Source organism: Manis javanica, chromosome 6, assembly GCF_040802235.1.
Source record: "Manis javanica isolate MJ-LG chromosome 6, MJ_LKY, whole genome shotgun sequence".
Lineage (NCBI taxonomy): Eukaryota > Metazoa > Chordata > Mammalia > Pholidota > Manidae > Manis > Manis javanica.
Genome location: NC_133161.1, coordinates 130,703,780 through 130,726,869, shown reverse-complemented (window position 1 = coordinate 130,726,869; position 23,090 = coordinate 130,703,780). Strand labels below are relative to the sequence as shown.

The window sequence follows — 23,090 nt, the reverse complement described above, 5'->3', positions numbered from 1 at the left end:
TAGTAGATACAACAAAGTCATCCCGTAGAACCCCGAGTGTGAACAAGTAGGGAATGCCTCAGCTGTTCTATGTGCTGCATGTTGTCAGCATGAGGGAAACAAGAGACTGTGTGATGATCTAAGAGCAGAATCCATCAGCATCCCGGTGAGGACACTGGTAGGCACAGCTGGGGGCCAGTCTGAGAGGAGCAGCTGAAACTGACACGGGCTCTTCTTTCTCCAGTTCCCCAGTGAATGCAAGGTCCTCTGTCATGTTTTGAGGGCTTGAGCAAGCTGAGCCTTGTGAGCTGTGAAAAACAGCCATCTGAAGATCCCTTACAAGACAGAGCTGTATGCAGGGAGGAAATCTGCTGGGAAGAGAAGCCGAGCTGAACAGGACAGGGCCAGTGGGCCAGTGAAATGGGAGGCCCAGATAAGGTGGAGAGGGGACAGAGCCGGGTGGTCACGAAAGCACCCAGTCATGCTGTTGCCCATTTTACTTATGCAGCAGAAAGAGCGACAGAGGTGAACTAGCAAAGCTCTACTGATCTCTCCTTTCTAAAGTCTAGGAAAACCAATTTCATATAAAAATGAGCAACAGGAAAGGATTCTAGCTGAATCCCATATGATGTTTGTAGACCAATGAGAGTAAGGAACAGAATAGAATCCTTACAGCAAAGAATGTCAGAAAGACATGCTCACAGAACAGATGAAACTACAACCTAACCAGCTCCAGATACTTAAGAATAATCAGCATAAGAAAATAATTAAGGAAGCTCAGAAAGGAGGCAATGTAACTGAGGAAAGAAGTGGATTTAAAAATGAAGCAGAAGCTGGAAGGACCGAAGAGCACACAACCCACAGATCATGCCTTCAGAGCAACAGAGGGCAAATAGAAGGGGAGGTGACCTTACCCTTCAATTCACCCAATAAACAAAAAATGATTTCCATGATGATAGACTGAAACATGAGAAGTAAAGCTTCGGGTGTGCAACATGGGAGAATATCTTCCTGAGCTCAGGAGGGAAGGCATGAAACATGGAGAAAAGGGCTGATAACTTGTGCTACATTCGAGTGAAGGCTTTCTGTCCATTGACAGAGACCATTATGGGAAGGAACAGGCTGCCCAAGGAATGGGAGGTGCCCACATTACTACACTGAACAAAGAAAGGGCCTCTATCCAGAATGTAGAGAACTTTCAAAGCAGTAGGATTTTTAAAAATGGCAAAGTAGTTGAATGGGCATCCCACAAAACAGGATGTCCAAACTGATAAATACATATATGAAAAAGACACTCAAACTAGTTGGTCATCAGGGAAATGCAAATTCAAATCACAAGTATGTAACACTATATAGCCCCCAGGATGGTTGAAATAGGAAATGCAAACTGAAATGGTGGGATGGAGAGCAAAGGAACTACTGGAATTTTCATTCTGAGGGCTGGAATATTGACTGGTAAAGCCATTCGAAGAGCTGGCTTTTAATATTGACTAAAGTGTAACATATGCATGCACAAAGGTGAGCCAGAAATTTCACCTCTAGGTATATGCCCAACAGAAACACAGTGCATCAAAACTCAGCCATCTACAGGATTGAATGTGTCAGCTGTCATTAATAGTGCCAAGTGAGAAACGACACAGATATCTGTCAACAGTGGGGAAAAACTGTAGTATATTCATATAATGCAATAGTATAGAACAATGATAAACTGCTGCTAGACCCTACAACAGGTTGCATGTTATGAATAAAATGCTGAGCAAAAGAAGTGAAACAGAAGTATATATACTTCTCTTCTTCCAGATCAAAAGCAGCCAAAGTGAATTTATGGTATTAGCAGTTAGGACCGAATTCCCTTTGGAGAGGATGTGAATAGTGGCTGAATCAGGACAGGGGTTCTATTTATTCCCTTGGTGGTGGTGGTTACATGGCTATGTTCACTTTTTAAAACGCAGAGTATACACATATTTGTGTACTTTTATGTAGACATATTGTTTATCAACTTAAAAGTTTATGTAAAAACCATGAGTATTAAAATATACCTGTATCTCTGTGAAAATTCTATAATCATAGACTATATTATGGGTAAAGTACATAGCAGAATATACTAACCAGAACGGTATCATGAAAAATGTTTTTGCTGATGATTTGCTTTTTCTCCCATGCACAATTACACTTACTTATTTAAAATTAGTTTCTTCCTCATACTCTGATTATCTACAGCCCAGTGTAGACTAGCAAATGGGTAAAAAAAAAAGAAAACCCAAAGAACCCTACTAGGATTCTATTTATCAGCCTAGAATTTAAGCATGTGTTAGTCAGGTATCCAATAAAAAAGCTTTTAGAAGAAAATTTCAAGGTGTTAATTGGTCCCTCAGGGGCACTTGAAGTTTCTTTTCTTCTGTAGTTTCTTTGAAGCTTTGATTGGCTTCAATAAAGATGCATCCACTGATGTGAGTCCCTGATCTAATTGTCTGAATGCATAAAAGATGTTAGTCAATAGGCTCAAGATGAGATTGACCTGCATTTCACACATTTTACAAAGTTTGCTTCTTTATAAGATTTATAAATCCCCCTTACTCTAAGGAATATTTCACCAAGTCTGTGCAGTACATTCTGTTTTAGAGATGACCACTGAATCATACACTATTAGAGGCCTTAAGTGCCCTTGGAAGCTGGCACTCCACCACAGACTTAGTAAATTCAGATAATGTACAGTATGTAATGTCAGGCTGGAGGTAGGAGAATTCACTGCTGTGCTGAGACCACAGTGCTGGCTAAGTGTCATAGGTAGTTTCCCAAGGCCTGTCAGTATAATGCCTAAAAGGAAGCTAACTCTATATTCCCATCTCTGAAGTAAGATAAGTAAGCTACACATATTCGAGAGTGGCAAACACTTCCAATGCCCTTTTATAAGCCACTTCTTTGCTAGGTGCTGGGGATACCAAAGTGATCAGATCATAGCCACAAAATTAATTCCTAATCCTGCAGGCAGGACAGACAATTAAACTTTCAATTAGAGTTCACAGGGTGCGGCGGGGCTGGTACAGGGTAATTGCTGGCCGCTCAACATCCTTCAACAGATCAGCAACACATTTCCCACCTTTTTCTGGGTAGGGATGGGGGAATGGTGGACTGCACGACTGGAAGCCCTCTCATCTGTCCCTGGCCACTTGGAAATTTGCCAGCCTGAATCCTGGACCAGATACTGCGCTCTCAGAACTGACCCAGTGGCCCTTTATGGAAAATAATCCAACAAACCGGTATTGAGTGTTGACGATGCCGGATCCAAGTTAGATAAGGGCACGGGCAATGTGTGTGTGTATGTGAATTTTTACAACAAAACTTATTGATTCCAAAAATTGTTACATGAATTCTTCTGGTTCTATGTTCACAATTATGCTGTTTATAGGTACAGTTTATTTCCTTCTCTCCATTACTCATGTGTATCATTTCTTTTTTTCAGACACGGACTAGGACCTCCAGTACAATCCTGAATAGCAGCAATTACAGTAGGCATTCTTTTCTTGCTCTTTCAGTAATTCACTGTAAATATGGTATTTGTTTTGGGGGTCTGATCTAGAAGAATGGCAATTTCATATGATTTAACTTAATAGATACCATTTGTAAGATTAATAGCATTAAGATATTTTTCATCATGAATAAAATTCATCAAATGTTATTTAAAAAATTATCAAGGGCCCAGGGCGGAGCCAAGATGGCAGCATGAGCAGAGCAGAGGAACTCTCCTCCCTAAACCACATAGAATTATGAAAATATAACAAAGACAATTTCCTCAAATAGAGACCAGAGGACACAGGACAACATCCAGACCACATCCACACCTGCGAGAACCCAGCATCTCGTGAAGGGGGTAAGATACAAGCCCCGGCCCGGCGGGAACCGAGCGCCCCTCCCTCCGGCTCCCAGTGGGTGGAAAGAAACCAGAGCAGTTTTTTTTTTCTTTTTTGGCGAGTGCTTTTTGGAAGCCTTAAAGGGACAGGGACCCAAATAGCAGGGAAACAGGGCAGTACGGCTGGTGAACAGGTGCCTGAGACTGGCGCCTGTGGAGAAAGAATATCACGCATTTTTCCCTTTTTTTTTTGGCGAGTGCTTTTTGGAAGCCTTAAGGGGACAGGGACCCCAATAGTAGGGAAACAGGGCAGCAAGACCGGTGAGCGGGTGCCTGAGACTGGTGCCTGAGGACAAAGAAAATCGTGCGTTTTTCCCTTTTTTTTTTTTGGTGAGTGCTTTTTGGAAGCCTTAAAGGGACAGGGACCCCAATACTAGGGAAATAGGGCATCAAGACCGGTGAGCGGGTGCCTGAGACCAGTGCCTGAGGACAAAGAAAATCGCGTGTTTTTTTCCTTTTTTTTTCTTTTTCCTCTTTTGTTGTTCCTGTTGTTGTTTTGGTTTGGAGAGTGCTTTTTGGAAGTCTTAAAGGGGCAGGACAGAACACTTAGCCCAGAGGCAGGAAATCTGGGGATCTCTGGGCACTCTAACCCCCTGGGCAACAGGGAACACAGACGCCCATTACAGAGATAAATAGCCTCCCGGCCACTCCCCATCCAACGGGGATCCACCATTTTGGAGGAGCAGCCCTAACCAGGACACGCCCACAGCAACAGCGGATATAAACTCCGTAGCAAATGGGCAGGTAGCAGAAGCCCTGTCTGTGCACAGCTGCCAAGCATAAGCCACTAGAGGTCGCTATTCTCCCAGGAGAGGAAGGCCACAAACCAACAAGAAGGAAAGCTCTTCCAGCTGTCACTCATATCAGCTCTGCAAACTATCTCTATCACCATGAAAAGGCAAAACTAAAGGCACACAAAGATCACAGAGACAACACCTGAGAAGGAGACAGACCTAACCAGTCCTCCTGAAAAAGAATTCAAAATAAAAATCATGAACATGCTGACAGAGATGCAGAGAAAAATGCAAGAGCAATGGGATGAAGTCCAGAGGGAGATCACAGATGTCAGGAAGGAGATCACAGAAGTGAAACAATCCCTGGAAGGATTTATAAGCAGAATGGATAAGATGCAAGAGGCCATTGAAGGAATAGAAACCAGAGAACAGGAATATACAGAAGCTGACATAGAGAGAGATAGAAGGATCTCCAGGAACGAAACAACACTAAGAGAACTATGTGACCAATCCAAAAGGAATAATATTCGTATTACAGGGGTACCAGAAGAAGAAGAAAGAGGAAAAGGGATAGAAAGTCTCTTTGAAGAAATAATTGCTGAAAACTTCCCCAAACTGGGGGAGGAAATAATCGAACAGACCACGGAAATACACAGAACCCCAAACAGAAAGGATCCAAGGAGGACAACACCAAGACACATAATAATTAAAATGGCAAGGATCAAGGACAAGGAAAGAGTTTTAAAGGCAGCTAGAGAGAAAAAGGTCACCTATAAAGGAAAACCCATCAGGCTAACATCAGACTTCTCAACAGAAACCCTACAGGCCAGAAGAGAATGGCATGATATATTTAATGCAATGAAACAGAAGGGCCTTGAACCAAGGATACTGTATCCAGCATGACTATCATTTAAATATGATGGCGGGATTAAACAATTCCCAGACAAGCAAAAGCTGAGGGAATTTGCTTCCCACAAACCACCTCTACAGGGCATCTTACAGGGACTGCTCTAGATGGGAGCACTCCTAAAAAGAGCACAGAACAAAACATACAACATATGAAGAATGGAGGAGGAGGAATAAGAAGGGAGAGAAGAAAAGAATCTCCAGACAGTGTATATAACAGCTCAATAAGCGAGCTAAGTTAGGCAGTAAGATACTAAAGAAGCTAACCTTGAACCTTTGGTAACCATGAATCTAAAGCCTGCAATGGCAATAAGTACATATCTCTCAATAGTCACCCTAAATGTAAATGGACTTAATGCACCAATCAAAAGACACAGAGTAATAGAATGGATAAAAAAGCAAGACCCATCTATATGCTGCTTACAAGAAACTCACCTCAAACCCAAAGACAAGCACAGACTAAAAGTCAAAGGATGGAAAAACATATTTCAGGCAAACAACAGTGAGAAGAAAGCAGGGGTTGCAGTACTAATATCAGACAAAATAGACTTCCAAACAAAGAAAGTAACAAGAGATAAAGAAGGACACTACATAATGATAAAGGGCTCAGTCCAACAGGAGGATATAACCATTCTAAATATATATGCACCCAACACAGGAGCACCAGCATTTGTGAAACAAATACTAACAGAACTAAAGAGGGAAATAGACTGCAATGCATTCATCTTAGGAGACTTCAACACACCACTCACCCCAAAGGATAGATCCACTGGGCAGAAAATAAGTAAGGACACACAGGCATTGAACAACACACTAGAACAGATGGACCTAACAGACATCTATAGAACTCTACATCCAAAAGCAACAGGATATACATTCTTCTCAAGTGCACATGGAACATTCTCCAGAATAGACCACATACTAGCTCACAAAAAGAGCCTCAGGAAACTCCAAAATATTGAAATTCTACCAACCAACTTTTCAGACCACAAAGGTATAAAACTAGAAATAAATTCTACAAAGAAAACAACAAGGCTCACAAACACATGGAGGCTTAACAACATGCTTCTAAATAATCAATGGATCAATGAACAAATCAAAATAGAGATCAAGGAATATATAGAAACAAATGACAACAACAACACAAAGCTCCAACTTCTGTGGGATGCAGCGAAAGCAGTCTTAAAAGGAAAGTATATAGCTATCCAGGCACACCTGAAGAAGGAAGAACAATCCCAAATGAATAGTCTAACATCACAACTATTGAAACTGGAAAAAGAAGAACAAATGAGGCCTAAAGTCGGCAGAAGGAGGGACATAATAAAGATCAGAGAAGAAATAAACAAAATTGAGAAGAATAAAACAATAGCAAAAATCAACGAAACCAAGAGCTGGTTCTTTGAGAAAATAAACAAAATAGATAAGCCTCTAGCCAAACTTACTAAGAGAAAAAGAGAATCAACACAAATCAAAATAATCAGAAATGAGAATGGAAAAATCACGACAGACCCCACAGAAAAACAAAGAATTATTAAAGACTACTATGAAAACCTATATGCCAACAAGCTGGAAAACCTAGAAGAAATGGACAACTTCCTAGAAAAATACAACCTCCCAAGACTGACCAAGGAAGAAACACAAACCAATTACGAGCAAAGAAATTGAAACGGTAATCAAAAAACTACCCAAGAACAAAACCCCAGGGCCAGATGGATTTTCCTCGGAATTTTATCAGACAAACAGAGAAGACATAATACCCATTCTCCTTAAAGTGTTCCAAAAAATAGAAGAGGAGGGAATACTCCCAAACTTATTCTATGAAGCCAACATCACCCTAATACCAAAACCAGGCAAAGACCCCACCAAAAAAGAAAATTACAGACCAATATCCCTGATGAATGTAGATGCAAAAATACTCAATAAAATATTAGCAAACAGAATTCAACAGTATATCAAAAGGATCATACACCATGACCAAGTGGGATTCATCCCAGGGATGCAAGGATGGTACAACATTCAAAAATCCATCAACATCATCCACCACATCAACAAAAAGAAAGACAAAAACCACATGATCATCTCCATAAATGCTGAAAAAGCATTTGACAAAATTGAACATCCATTCATGATAAAAACTCTCAGCAAAATGGGAATAGAGGGCAAGTACCTCAACATAATAAAGGCCATATATTGTAAACCCACAGCCAGCATTATACTGAACAGCGAGAAGCTGAAAGCATTTCCTCTGAGATCGGGAACCAGACAGGGATGCCCACTCTCCCCACTGTTATTTAACATAGTACTGGGGGTCCTAGCCACGGCAATCAGACTAAACAAAGAAATACAAGGAATCCAGATTGGTAAAGAAGAAGTTAAACTTTCAGTATTTGCAGATGATATGATACTGTACATAAAAAACCCTAAAGACTCCACTCCAAAACTACTAGAACTGATATCGGAATACAGCAAAGTTGCAGGATACAAAATTAACACACAGAAATCTGTAGCTTTCCTATACACTAACAATGAACCAATAGAAAGAGAAATCAGGAAAACAATTCCATTCACCATTGCATCAAAAAGAATAAAATACCTAGGAATAAACCTAACCAAAGAAGTGAAAGACTTATACTCTGAAAACTACAAGTCATTCTTAAGAGAAATTAAGGGGGACACTAACAAATGGAAACTCATCCCATGCTCATGGCTAGGAAGAATTAATATCATCAAAATGGCCATCCTGGTAAAGCAATATACAGATCTGATGCAATCCCTATCAAATTACCAGCAACATTCTTCAATGAATTGGAACAAATAATTCAAAAATTCACATGGAAACACCAAAGACCCCAAATAGCCAAAGCAATCCTGAGAAAGAAGAATAAAGGAGGGGGGATCTCACTCCCCAACTTCAAGCTCTACTACAAAGCCATAGTAATCAAGACAATTTGGTACTTGCACAAGAACAGAGCCACAGACCAGTGGAACAGATTAGAGACTCCAGAAATTAACCCAAACATATATGGTCAATTAATATTTGATAAAGGAGCCATGGACATACAATGGCAAAATGACAATCTCTTCAACAGATGGTGCTGGCAAAACTGGACAGCTACATGTAGGAGAATGAAACTGGACCTTTGTCTAACCCCATATACAAAGGTAAACTCAAAATGGATCAAAGACCTGAACGTAAGTCATGAAACCATTAAACTCTTGGAAAAAAACATAGGCAAAAACCTCTTAGACATAAACATGAGTGACCTCTTCTTGAACATATCTCCCCGGGCAAGGAAAACAACAGCAAAAATGAGCAAGTGGGACTACATTAAGCTGCAATGTTTATGTACAGCAAAAGACACCATCAATAGAACAAAAAGGAACCCTACAGTATGGGAGAATATATTTGAAAATGACAGATCCGATAAAGGCTTGATGTCCAGAATATATAAAGAGCTCACATGCCTCAACAAACAAAAAACAAATAACCCAATGAAAAAATGGGCAGAGGAACTGAACAGACAGTTCTCTAAAAAAGAACTACAGATGGCCAACAGACACATGAAAAGATGCTCCACATCACTAATTATCAGAGAAATGCAAATTAAAACTACAATGAGGTATCACCTCACACCAGTAAGGATAGCTGCCATCCAAAAGACAAACAACAACAAATGTTGGCGAGGCTGTGGAGAAAGGGGAACCCTCCTCCACTGCTGGTGGGAATGTAAATTAGTTCAACCATTGTGGAAAGCAGTATGGAGGTTCATCAAAATGCTCAAAACAGACCTACATTTGACCCAGGAATTCCACTCCTAGGAATTTACCCTAAGAACGCAGCAATCAAGTTTGAGAAAGACAGATGCACCCCTATGTTTATCGCAGCACTATTTACAATAGCCAAGAATTGGAAGCAACCTAAATGTCCATCGGTAGATGAATGGATAAAGAAGATGTGGTACATATACACAATGGAATACTACTCAGCCATAAGAAGTGGAAAAATCCAACCATTTGCAGCAACATGGATGGTGCTGGAGAGTATTATGCTCAGTGAAATAAGCCAAGCAAAGAAAGAGAAACAGCAAATGATTTCACTCATCTGAGGAGTATAGGAACAAAGGAAAAACTGAAGGAACAAAACAGCAGTGGAATTACAGAACCCAAAAATGGACTAACAGGTACCAAAGGGAAAGGAACTGGGGAGGATAGGTGGGCAGGGGGGATGGGGGGGGGAGAAGAAGGGGGATATTAAGATTAGCATGCATAGTGGGGGGAGGGAGAAAGGGGATGGAGGGCTGTACAACACAGAGAGGACAAGTAGGGATTCTACATTTTGCTATGCTGATGGACAGTGACCGTAAGGTGGTTTTTAGGGGGGACCTGGTATAGGGGAGAGCATAGTAAACATAGTATTCTTCATGTAAGTGTAGATTAAAGATTTAAAAAAAATCAGTTCCTGTGTGCTGACCTCCAATGAGTTCCGCACAGTGGTATAGAGGGCATGCAAAGTGTGGGCAAAGGGTCTGTTTGTTCCTATGCAGAAGATCAAGGCCTAGCTTGGCTACCCAGAAAATGAACTAAGATACGATATGAGGAGGAGCTTTCAGCATCAGCACTCTCTGGAGGACTCGTGCCGGGGGATGATCATCAAAAAGCCTCCACAGGGATCCGTGTGATGCTGCAGGTGTGGCTGCGTCCATCCCACCGTTTCCTGGACTTGCCATTGGAATGAGGAGGGAGATGTCTAGGCTGGCATGTGCATACAGTGAGACAACGAATTTCACCAGATCTGTACTGTTGGAACTCAATCAGGAGTTGGGAGGGGTGCAAGTTGTAGCGCTCCAAAATCTTATGACTATAGACTATCTACGGTTAAAAGAACATATGGGATGTGAACAGATCCCAGAAATGGGTTGCTTTAGTTTGTCTGACTTCTCTCAGACTGTTCAAGTACAGTTGGACAATATCCATCATATCATAGACTAATTTTCACAAATGCCTAGGGTGCCTAAATGGTTTTCTTGGCTTCACTGGAGATGGCTGGTAATTATAGATTTGCTTTGTTTATGTCACCCTATTCCTATTATGTTAATATGTGTGCGCAAGTTAGTTAGTAGTTTAAAACCTATACATGCTTAAGGTCCTCTACAAGAAGATATGTCAAAGAAATAATCAACCCTCCCATGTTTTCTTCCATATGCTACCTCTATAGCTTTTCTTCCTCCTTCCTAATTACAACCCTTAAATAGAATTCGTGCCTCATATCGAATTTACTGAGTATCATAATTCCTCCAGGTGGTAAAGATGCCTCGAGACAAGTGCTGGGCATAGAAGCCACAGGGCATAAATGTGCAAAGAAGTAAAAAGCTAAGCTTTTCAAACAATATGGCTTCTCTCTTACTAACCAACTTCACATTTCCCTGTATGGCCCCGGAAGATGACTGGTTAGCCAGAGACGGGTAAGATTCCTCAAGGGAGGAACAACCTAAGACAGGCACAGTCACAGGGGGGCTATCAGGTGAGAACTAGGGGAACAACAGTGGTGAAGCTTAGAACCTCACCCCCCCTGTGTTGAGAGAAAGCTTCTGCATCCATGAATGTTTTATTGCCTTGTCTAGCTCGGAGTAGCACATAGTCTACAGGCACACACCTGATCATCTACAATTGCTCTCTTACAACACTAAACTATGTTTTCTACCTTTATCTTGCATCTACCTACCACTCCAGCAGTTTATTAAAAATAAAAATAATAAAGGGAGAAATGTGGGATCCACATATAAATCAAGTATAAAAATCAAACGAATATTCATATTTGACCTGATTGATTATAGTTCATAATGCGTGATCAAAACCGAAAGTTTCTGTGATGACTGCCCTTGTACTGTTCACTATGTAAGAACTTATTCACTATGTAAGAATTTGTTCACCATGTAAGAACTTGTTCGTTATGCTTCAGAAGATTGGAGACTGAAGAGAACTAGGCTTGAGATGGACTAATGACTGTGCATTGAGCATTGACCCCCCTATACAGAATTTTATTGTTGTTAACAACCATTTGATCAATAAATATGAGAGATGCCCTCTCAAAAAATAAAAATAAAAAAAAATAAAAAATAAAATTATCAAAATGTCATTGAGTTTTTCTCCCTTTTTAGTTAATGCCCTGAATTATATTGACACCATCCTACCTAGAAATGATGTCTGGCTACAGAGGTCTTAAAATTGTGTTTTATCATGTTTTTTCAGTAATAGACTTGAATTTTTACAGCAGTTTTAGGTTTACAGAAAACCTGAGCAGGAAGTACAGAGTTCCCGTACAGCCTAAGCATCCCTCATTATTAACATCTTGCATCGTGATTAGCATGCTATAGTACATTGGTTACAATTAATACATCAACATTGATACATTATTAACCAAAGTCCATAGTTTACATTAGGGTTCACTCTTTTGTTGTCCATTCTATGGGTTTTCACAAACACATAATGTCGTGGGTCCTCCATTCTATTATTATCATACAGAGTAGTTTCCCCTGCCCTATAATTTCTATGTGCTCTGCTGTTTCTCCCCTCTTCCAGCCTCCTGAACCCCAGCAACCACCAATCATTTCACTGTCTCTATAGTTTTGCCTTTTCCAAAATGTCATATAATTGAAATCATACAGTAGGTGGCATTTCAAGTTGGTATCTTTCACTTAGCAACACACATTGAAATCTCTTCCATCATTGCATGGCTTGATAGTTCATCTCACTGAATGTAGTATCCCCTCTTATTGATGTGCAATTGTTTGCTTATGCATTCACTTATTGAATGACATGGCGGTTGTTTCCAAGTTTTGGCAATTTTGACTAAAACTGCTCCACACACCCATGTGCAAGCTTTTGGGTGGACATAAGTTTTCAACTCATGTGGGTAAATACAAAGGAGCACTGTTGCTTTTATGATAAGAGTATGTTTAACTTAGTAATAAAGTACCGAGCTGTCTTCCAGAGTAGCTGCACCATTTTGCATCCGTACAGCAACGAACGAGTTCCTGTTGCCGCATCCTCATCGGCATTTGGTGTTGTCAGTGTTTTGGATTCTGGCCATTCTCATAGGTCTGTGGTGGTACCACATTGTTTCAATTTGCGATTCTCTGATGACATATGATGAGAAGCATCACTTCATATGTTTATTTGCCACCTGAATTTTTTCTTTAGTGAAATGTCTGTTGAGATCTTTTGTTCATTTTTTAGTTGGGATGTTTGTTCTCTTACTGTTCAATTTTAAGAGTTCTTTGCATATTTTGGGTACCAGTGCTTTATCAGATGTGTGTTTTGCAAATATTTTCTCACAGTTTGTGGCTTGTCTTCTTTCTTTGACAGAGCAGTGTTTCATTTTAATAGTATTCAACTTACCAACTTTTCTTTTCATGGATTGTGCCTTTGATATTTTATCTAATAGGTAATCACCAAAACCAAGGTCACCTAGATGTTTTATAGTTTACGTTTGCATTTTACATTTAAGTCTTTGATCTGTTTTGAGTTAGTTTTTGTGAGTTGTTAAGTTCTTTGCCTAAATTTCTTTTTTTTTGCATGTGGATGTCCAATCGTTCCATCACCATTTGTTGAAAAGACCCCCCGGTCTTCATTAAACTGCCTTTGCTACTGGTGAAAGATCAGCTGGCTGTGTCTCAGGCTAGTCCACATCAAGCCTCCAGCAATCCATCAACTGCAGTTAAGTGTCCCTACTGGGCTCCAGCACCAGTTTCTGCTCCTGCAAAGCAGTGATTCTCTGCATTTATCTCCTCTCCAGTTATTAGATCAGCCTTTGGCCTATGACCCCAATACTCTGATATATGTAAGAAGAATTTTTTGGTTTATTTAGCTTTTTTTCTTGTTAGAAGTCCATGAGTGATGGCTTCCAAGCTCTTCACATGTTGACCTGGCAATGGAAATTTGCATCTGTCTTCTCTTTTTTTCAATACATTCCTGTTCCACATTTCTCTTAGCTTGGGGAAAGTGATGATTTTCTCACTTAGAGGAGAAAGAAGTTGTCATTAAGCAGGAGCACAGCTATGTTCCAACTTCATCTTTCGTTGCTCAGCAATGGCCCTTCCCACTTTGTGAGTGCGGGTGGTTCTAAGGAGGGTGTGTGGGGCTGCAGGCGGGTTTTGTTCTTCTCTGAGGGCTTCCTCACATTTGTGTGGAGTATTTCTAACTTTCTAAGCAAACGCACCTTGTTGTCTTGCAATTAGCAAGAATGAAAGATTTTCTGCTGAATCTCTTCTTGTTCTGTCCTCTCACCCACATGCACTCTCAATCCTTCTATTTAAGGAAATTTCAGAAGCCTGCCCCTCACCCCTCAGCTGCCCTGGCAGTTTGGGGGTTTGGATTCCGATGCTGAGAATGCTCAGCTTGAACTACAAGCAGGCCCTGCAGACCTTGGCTACCAGCAAAGCAACATTCAGCACGCCTGGAGGGAAGAACTGAAGGAGCAAAAGGCATACCTGTTTGCCATGACCTTGAAGGTGTCCTTCCCTCAGCACCTGCGATCCAGTGCCACCTCCTCGTGACTCGGCCTCCGCCCTGGCCCTGGCCACTATTCCTGCCTGATCCTCCTGGGGCCGACCCTTCCTGCTGGCCAGCTGGTATCAGTCAGACTGTCTGTTCTGTGGTCATCACTGAGACCCTGGTTATCACTGGCTTATCCATCTCTCAGATATAAGAACTGATGCATCTCCTGCTTAAGCGAAGAGGACTGTTACTTACAGGCAGGTTATGCAGTTGATGCTCCCAAATATCACCTGGTTGTGCATCACCAATAATAACATAGCTGCATTTCTTAACCCTCGCTGTGTCCCAGGCTGTTCTGAGCAACTGATACCTCGTCTACTTAAATCATAACAACAACCTTACGGAGGAGGTACTACCTGTATGTTATGTACTAAAACAATAACACGATAGCAAAAACAACAATAACCTGAAGCTGAACCCAAGAATGGACTAACAGTTACCAAAGGGAAAGGGACTGGGGAGGATGGGTGGGCAGGGAGAGATAAGGGCAGGGAAAAAGAAGAAAAAGAAGGGGGGCATTACAATTAACATGTATAATGTGGGGGGGGGCATGGGGAGGGCTGTGCAATACAGAGAAGACAAGTAGTGACTGTACAGCATCTTACTACCCTGATGGACAGTGACTGTGAGGGGGTTTGTGGGGGGGACTTGGTGAAGGGGGGAGCCTAGTAAACATAATGTTCTTCATGTAATTGTAGATTAATGATATAAAAAAATATAACCTGAAGCGTAGAGACATTGAGTGGAGTCTGGCTTTTCATCAACTACCCTGACTCTGAGGAGTGCTGGGCCACTCCCGTCTCAGGCACGTCTCCTTCCCTCCAGGGTCCCATGCAGGGTGACAGCCGCTCAGGAGACCTCACCTCTCCACCAGCTCCGCCTCCTTGGTGCACCTACTGGTTCTGCCTGGTCCTGGCTTAACTCCTTTGATGGCTTCCTGTGCCACTTAAAATAAAACCCAAATTCCATGCCACAACCCCCAGCTCTGTGGCCTGGGCCCCCCTGATCCACTGGCCACCCCCGCGTTCCCCCGTCCACCTGGCCCCGCCGCACCAGCATGCCCTCGGGACTGTGATTGCCTGATGGTCTCTTTCATTGCAATGCCTGTTCTCCGGTGCAGAATTTCTCTCCTGACAGCTGCGTGCCGACTGCGCATCCTCAGGCTCAGACATCTCTACAGAGGGAGAGCAACAACCCCCAGGCTCCTCTCACTCCGTACCTTGGCTGGATTTTGTTCTTCCTTGTAGCAGTCAGAGCTATCATCTGAAATGATCCTAGCCCATATAGCAGTTTGCTTGCTTATTTTCCTCTCTCTGTATGGAAGGTGACTCCCATAGGGTAGGGACCTCGGCTGCCCAGCAACAAAAGTAACCATCCACACTGTGGCCTCTGACTGGGATGGCAGGGACCCGTTGTGGTCCAGAGCTTGAAACTGGGGCCAGTGGAGCAGTAAGCCAAGCGCAGGGCCCTCTAAGCTCAGGGCCCAGTGACTGCACAGGGCGCACACTGAGGGGCCAGCCACTGGGGTTATTTCTTCCCTGGCGGTGTTCCTGGGCCACTCCTCTCACACAGAATGGCCCTCACATGTGGTTTCTGCATATCTGTGACAGTGAATTCTGCTCATGGACGGGATCCGTCTGCCAGACCCTCCTGCCATCTGGTGCTCAGAATGAGAGGCTCCACTCCTGCGTGTTTGTCCTCGAACTGACTTGGGTGGTAACCTGCCCACCAGCCTTGGATGTAACAACCGAACTTCCCATCAACACAGACTCCCGTGCATTTCTGGAAATTATACCACAGCTTAGCTGTGGTCAACCTGCCCCTAAGCACAACCCTTCATTCACACTTGAAGTCAGGTTGATCAGGACATCCTATAGCTGACAAGGTGCTAGAGCTTAGTGCAGAACATTGCCACAAGGAAAGCAAGTCATTTCTATTAATTTTTATACGTCAAGGCCTTTCTGAATTCTATGGCGCTGCTGGCAGGCCATCTGGAGGACTCCACCAAGTTAGTAAAATTTACTTTGATACTTCACCCAAATCATAAATACAAACATGGAATATCAAGAGATAGATTCCTTGGAGTATAAAAGTTTTGCTTTTTAACCTTTAAGAGATCTTTGGGAAGCAGAAGCCAGTGTCTATCCTTAAATGCCTACTAAGTTCCAGGAAGCAGGAAGGTGAAACCCCTGCTCATGAGAGACCTGTGAGTCAGCCAGAGAGACGCCTGGGGGAGGGCACCGCAGGCCTCGGGTAGGTGTGGTGGGTGATGCTGGCAGGGGGGGCAGACCTCTCTGGTCTGCTGGTGGGGAAGCCTGGCCGGAGCGGGTGAGTGCTGAGGGGAGCTCTGAAGGACTCAGAGGAGGGGAGCAGAGGGCTTTCAAGCTAAGAGGTGAGAAGACAGGGAAGCACAGGGTGTGTTTGGGAGAGACTGACGCCGAGGTCGCAGAAATGGGAGCGACACAGATGGCTGATGAATTTAACACTGGGCAGCCCTGGGGGTCACCAGGAGGCTGTGTCCATGGCAGTGACTCTGTGACAGTGCCATAGAATCTCTGCGATACCTCAGGCATGTGGAGGGGCAGGAGGGTAGACTCAGGGGCCAGAGGGGTCCTCCTGTGTGTCAAAGACAGACGTTCCCCTTCTACACACTGCAAGACTTTTGTCCCTGGGGCATGCTGCTCTGTACTTCCTGCCCCATTTTCTATGCCTCTGCAGCCTTTTCCAGATTCAGCACCTCTCTAAGAAGCAAGTGGAAGGAGCATGTTCCTGAGAGGTGGTGGCAGGACCCATGGCTCCAGCACCACCTGTGGCCCACTCATGGGTGGTGCTGGTGAAGAACACCAGGCTGGCTTGGGGAACACAGTGTGAAGTCGCGCTGCACCTTTTCCTGCATGTAAGCATCCTGCCTGCGCTCCTGTAGCTGCTCCCAGCTGCTCCCAGCACGCAGCCTGGATGCCAGAGAGGCCAACCGCAGTTCAGAGGAACACAACTCAGCTCCCGGGGACTGCGGCTTCACCCATGGCCATACGGGCTGGTTGGCAGGTTCCCAGGCTCTCCTTTCAGAGCATTTTCTCTTACTGCAGACTTACCTCAGCCTGCCCGTGCCTGACTAGGGAGCTTGCTCTGGCCCTCTCCTCCTTCCAGGGAAGCTTGTGCCCCTCAGGGATGCATGGCTTCCTCACACGGCCATGCCCACTCCCGTGTCCTTGTGTCTCACAGCTGTGGGATAAAAGCAGAGGGCTAGGGCCACTCTGGGTCCTGGGGGCCTGGAGCAGCAGCTCTGATGTGCTTCCTGCAAATGCAGATTTGTGAGCTAAGTAGCCCCAGAGTGCTGCAGTCTCATGCGTGTCTTTCGGAGATTTGGTGATGGAGGGAGGAAGACCAGTAACCCTTGTGTTCTCACTAGCTGCCTGGAGGCGTGTTGCGCATGGAGCCACATTTAAACCCCCAGACATGTTCCTACAGGAACGTCAGTCCAGCATTTTTTTTGAGTCATGTGACCCAGGGTTTCCATTTATGGAGAAACTGATGGTCCCAGATCCTTGCAGGTATTTTCTCAGCATTCCTTTGTAAACACTTCCACAGGCCTGTCCCTGTGCCTTCCCATCACCTACCTGTACCCCCCCACTGTACCACTGTACTGAAACCACCCCAGGCTGTGCCTGACCCAGAATAGGTTATTAATAAACCATTGAGTATACTGAATCTTTACAACTCTGAGTCATAAGTGATGTCAAAGTTCTTGTTCTCAAACACTCAATGTAGGAGAGCAAGGCAGAGGCTTTCATTTAGAGATAAAGCAAGAGGACAGAGCTCCTGCTCAGGCCAGGAGGGCACAGGAGTCCGGGGTGGTGCCCTGTCTAGGGGTTTTATAGGCAGTTGAGAGACAAAGGGCTAGGGATGTACATCTGCCAAGTGGCCCCAAAATGTTTATCTTTGAAGAGACATTAAGTTTCTTATTAGTCTTCTGGGTTATTTACAAGAAATGTACTGCTCTGATTTCCTCCCAGGATAGCAGCTTCCTGGTCTGGGAGCCTGTCACTCAAGGCTGCCTGCTTTGCTCCCAAGGTGGGCTGAGTTATTGTCTGTTGTTAAAGAGGATGTTAAGATAGTTATTTTTAACAAAGTCGGTTTTAAAATACAATCTTATTTTCAAGATGGAATCCTTCCTGTTTGTTTTGGGCTTGCTTGTTAAATTGCCCACGTGGCAAATCACTTGACTAGGGCTGGAGGAAGAGAAGCAGCACCTGGGTAGAGTCAGAAAACCAAGCTGGGCCCCCAGCAGGCCAAAGCAGATCCCAGAATATCTTGCTTTGTTGTTTCCTGAGGCCCTCACCCTACTCTGTCTAAACCCATGGTCCCTGCCTCATAAGCATGATTAGCCCTATTCTGAGGGGTTTTTTTTCTTTGTTTTGGAAGATTCAGGGTGGAGACTTATGTGTGTCTGACTCAGAAGTGCAGGCATTTTCATTGGCTCTGTGGTGCCCTGTCATGAGAAGAGGGCAGAGAGCATCTGGTCGTTGTACTTCCAGGAGGGGATGCCATGCTGTGCTGCCTGGTTCCTGACTGACACACTCAAACCCCTGCTTTCAGAAGCATTGCCTGTTGACATTTTGCAACAATCCTCCCTGAAGGCTGGTGGCCCACCCAACACGATCCCTCTTCCTACTGGCAGCAGCATTCAATGACTGGTGAGTTCAGCATTACAAATGCCAATGTTGTAGCTCCAGTGGGAATGACACTGAAGGGTCATCCAGCTCCTGAGCAGCTGGTAGGATGGGCTGGCATCTCTCCTGCAGTTACATCGCAGTTTAACTTCCGCTTCAGCTCCCCTCAGTCCTGGGGTGCCGTTTCAAGAGCACTTCTCAAGAAACGCCCTGCGTGTAAATCTCAGAATCTTGTGGGGTTTGTTTCCCTGGGAACTCAGCCTACATCAGTTGGTACAGGATGTGGTCTTAGGATGCAGACTCTAAAATGGGATTTTGGAAATGTGTCGTCCATTGGAAGCCAGCCATGAGAGCCCAGCACTGGTGGTAGATGAAGCATGTGGCTTTGGTGAAATTGTTAAAACCTTTTCACCGGGGATGATCTGGACTGAAACACTGGTGGGAGAGAATGCCCTAGTGGGTGTACCTGTACCTCCTAGAAATAGCCATTTCAGCAGCTGGAGGAATTTGCAGGACATGTTAATTATTTTGGATTATGGAATAGGATGGCTCTTGTTGGAAGTATTCAGTGCATAATGTAAAGATGCTAAAAGGCCATGGTGATGATGGCACAAACATGTCCTCCAGGACCAGGTGAGCAGGGGGAAAGGAAGTACCCAGGCAGGGGAACCTCCCCATCACCGTCCATGGTACACCAGGTCACACTTCAGGTTGCAGCTGTGGCTCTGTGGGCAGCCCCTACTAGCAGCTGGTAGAGTCTCAGAAAGACAGTCTCGGTTCACAGAAGCTTGATGGGTGCAAGACAATACCAAAGGGCTGTGACCCACTGTAAGCCCATGGTGTGACCTTGAAGACAATGGTGGTAGGAGGGCCTCCCGCTGGGAAGAACTGTACATGGTGCACCTGGTCATCCACCTGTGCAGAAAGGAGAGTGGCTGGAGAATTTGCACATGGTCAGCCATGAGTAGCATGGCTGGTTGCTCAGGGCCAGAAAGAGAAAGCCGCCCTAGTACCTGCTGAGGCCTCTGCTGGCTCTGAGTTACTGCTCAGTATTCCCTGCTCCCCTTACCCCCACAGATGCCACTACATCTTGCAAATCAGGGAGTCTTATTTTAGAGTTCTGCAGACCCCAACCTCTGCCACCAAAAGGGGCAGAGGAAGATGGCAGGTAGCTCCATGTGCCAGGCATGGATTGGCAGAGTGGACAGTATCTTTGAGGGTCTCATGGGGAAGTGTCTTCACCTCATATGAAGGAAGGGGCACTTGATGTTCAGTCTAATAAGATCAGTAATGGTCACCAGCTAAGCAGGTTCTGGGAGGAAATGCCTCAATCTCTGTCGTGGCTACTAGCAGAGGTAGGGAGACAGGAGGCATGGAAGACGAATCTTAGAAACCCTAGAGCAGCCGCTTCCCCCGCCCCCCACGCCACCGCAACCAGAGTCACTTATGAAGCTGTGTGCCTCCCAGACCCACATAAAAACATACGACTTCACAGTGGTATGCACCCAGGACATCCCCACCCAATCCCCTTTTCAAAAGTGCAGGCCCCACAACCCAAGCTCAGGGTCCCAAGGACTCTCCACCCAGGCTGGTACCTAGGTAGGTAGGGCTGCGCCACCAAAACAGGGCTAGCAATTATTGGCAAGGGCTGCTTTCAGAGTCCTGTGAACTAGACATCCCCGAGTTCCTCAGCTCCTGCTTCTGCAAGAATCCATCCAAATAGTGCACGGCTGAGAGTAGGCCTGGAAGGGTGGAGGAAGGATAAGGGGGCGCTAATCAAGGCCTTGTTCATTTATCTGTTAGTGTGTGTTGGGGAGGGAGGTGTCTCTTGACCTTAGCAGCTTGGTGTCATGCTGTCACCTCCTTTCACTGGCACCAGACCCTGTGGTCTCTTCCTTCCTTCTTTTGTCTGGCTCCTCTCAGCTGCCTTTGGGAAGGAGCATGTTCTGACTTTGGAGGGATCAGGACCTCAGGCCTAAGCCCAGGGGCAGAAGGGTGGGCTGGCCATGACTCCTTGCTCTTGGCTACAATGAAGGTCCCAAGTTCCCTTTGCCACCTTTGCTACCTCTCAGCACCTCAGCCTCCCCTGCAGAGGTGCAGAGCTGGGGTCCCCTGAAGAGCATTAACTTGTCAGTGCCTGGAGGCTCTGAGTGGGTGGGGATGATTGCTGGGATGCAGGGGTGCGGTCAGGGTACTGGCCCCTGAGCCCTCCAGGCCACCAGGAATCACCTGCTGAGGTGGAAAGGGAGAAAGGGACTCTCGAGCCCAGAGCCTGGGCCAGTTGTTTGAGGCTGCTGAGAACCAGCTCTCCCCCTTACTGCCGGCAGAGAGCAGGCATCCCCCAGGTTTTGTCTCAGAGCCACTCAGAGGCAGCGCTTCCCAGCCCCGGCCCTGTTCCCGATCCCCCTTCCAGCTGCCCACTGCACGCAAAACCAAGACCGCGCGCGCGCGCGCACACCCACACCCACACCCACCCACACACAAGCTCTCACCAGGAGGACATGGCATGGGTACTGATGGGGACGCATAAATGGGCTCTGTGCGCGGCGGCAGCACCTGCGGGGGGCGCGGGGCTCTGAGCTCGGGGGCACTGACCTGCGGCGGCGAGTCCGGATCGTCCCTGGCGTCCATCGCGGGCGGGGCCCCTTCGCGCCGGCCCCGTTGCCCCCAGGTGGCTGTCACGGGCCGCGAGCGACTCCCTCCCTGGGGGCAATCGGACTCCGGGCCCCTGAGGGCCACTTCATGGCCGCGGGACCGCGCGCCCGCCTGGCCCGGCCCGGCTCCTCCCGGCTGAGCAGAACTGCGGCCGCAGGCGGAGGGCGAGCGGGAGGCGGCAGGGAGGAGCGGGCGCGCGGCCGGGGCTGAGCAGACCCGGCCGGCACGGAGTCCCCTCGGCGGCGATGCGCCGGTGCCGCCGCGGCTGACAGCGCCTCCGCCCCGCCCCCGCCCCCACGCGGCCCCGCCCCGCAGCGGAGTTGCGGTCGGGACCGTGCAGCCACTGGTCGGTACCAACCTCGGCAGCTGCGGCGGGGGCGCGAGGAGGAGGCCGCCAGCCCCCGGGATTGGAATCACCCCCTTGCACACTTGCGCACCGTCCCTTTCCGGCGGGGGCGGCCCCGGCTCCGGGCGCCGCGGCGGGGGCTGCTGGCCGGGCTGGCACCCCCGGACTCGGCTCTCGAGGGTTAAAGCTCTGCCGGCCAGCCGCCTGCACCCCCATCCTACCCCGTCTCCATCCTGGCTGTTCCTGGTGCCCAGCTTGGCAGCCTTTCTCAAACGGTGATTGTTTCCTGGCCGGGCAGTTGGGGTGGGGGGCGGTTCTCCCGGACCGCTAGGCAGAGCTGGGGAGCGGGGAGGGTGCGGCTCCCTCCTTGGCTTCAGGCACCCAGAGTGCGGGATGGCTGTTGGGGGCAGATGGTACGTGCCTCGGTGGGATGGAGATGGGGATCTTCAGGCACGGGGCAATAAAGCAGTCTCACCTGCGGGCCTACTGCCTCCTGGAAGTGTACGTCGAGCTGCTGAGTGTCAGCACCGCTCACAGTGCCCCCTGACGGTCCAAAGGAAAGGCCAGAGGCGATTCTTGGGATGGAGCAGGAGTTAGAATAGGACAAGGGTTGGAGCACAGGAGCCAGCAGGCTATCCAGGAGTTTCCCACGGCTGCCTGGGCAAAGAAGACACTTCTCCGTCCTGGGCTGGGTGTGTGGGGTGGACTGGGGGACGTGTGACCAGTGAGTCCGTGCCTATGCACGTGTGTGTGCACGCATGTATGGGGGGTGCAGACCTAGCCATGACAGGTAGCCATCTATAGAGATACTTCTAGATGTTTTCGTGTCAACTTCCTAGACTTAGAAGCTGTCCTTATATACGCTTTAAAGGTTTGTATCCCAGGCTATTCCTCTTCCTGGACACCTGTGGTCAGGGCCATCTGTGCCTTCTCCGTAGCGCCAGATGAAGACCAGCGCCTGTTGCTGGGGTTCTGGCCCCAGCAGGGCCAGAGTGTGTCAGAGATTTTAAGTAGCAGAATCTTCCACAAGGTCTGACACCTTCTTCCCTTTCCTGGTAACCAGCTCTAGACCCACTGTCGGGCACTGTTGAATCAGAATTGTACCACACCTGCCACCTTCTCTGTCCTGGTCAGTACTGAGCCAGGTCCTGCTTCTCCCAGGGGCTGGAGGGTGGGGTAGCAGTAGGGCAGTGGGCTTCAGAATCAGCCACATTGGTCAAGACCTTAAGGTGAGGAAGGGACTCTATGGTCCACATCATCTCACAGACATTTGAAAAAATAACTGATTACTGCCTCTAGGGGCAGCTGTCCCTCCCTCTCACTCCCTCTTCTGT

At 46.4% G+C, this 23,090-nt stretch overlaps 1 long non-coding RNA gene across 1 annotated transcript in view; it reads right to left on the bottom strand.

Annotated features, from left to right (window-relative positions):
* Positions 1-21,687, bottom strand: part of LOC140850003 (uncharacterized) — a 37,377-nt gene extending 15,690 nt beyond the window's left edge. Inside the window, exons 1-2 of the long non-coding RNA XR_012132609.1 lie at positions 21,351-21,687; positions 17,178-17,307 (exon numbers count right to left, since the gene is read on the bottom strand). This is a non-coding gene — a long non-coding RNA (uncharacterized lncRNA). The remainder of the gene's footprint in view (positions 1-17,177; positions 17,308-21,350) is intronic.
* Between the last annotated feature and the right edge of the window lie 1,403 nt (positions 21,688-23,090).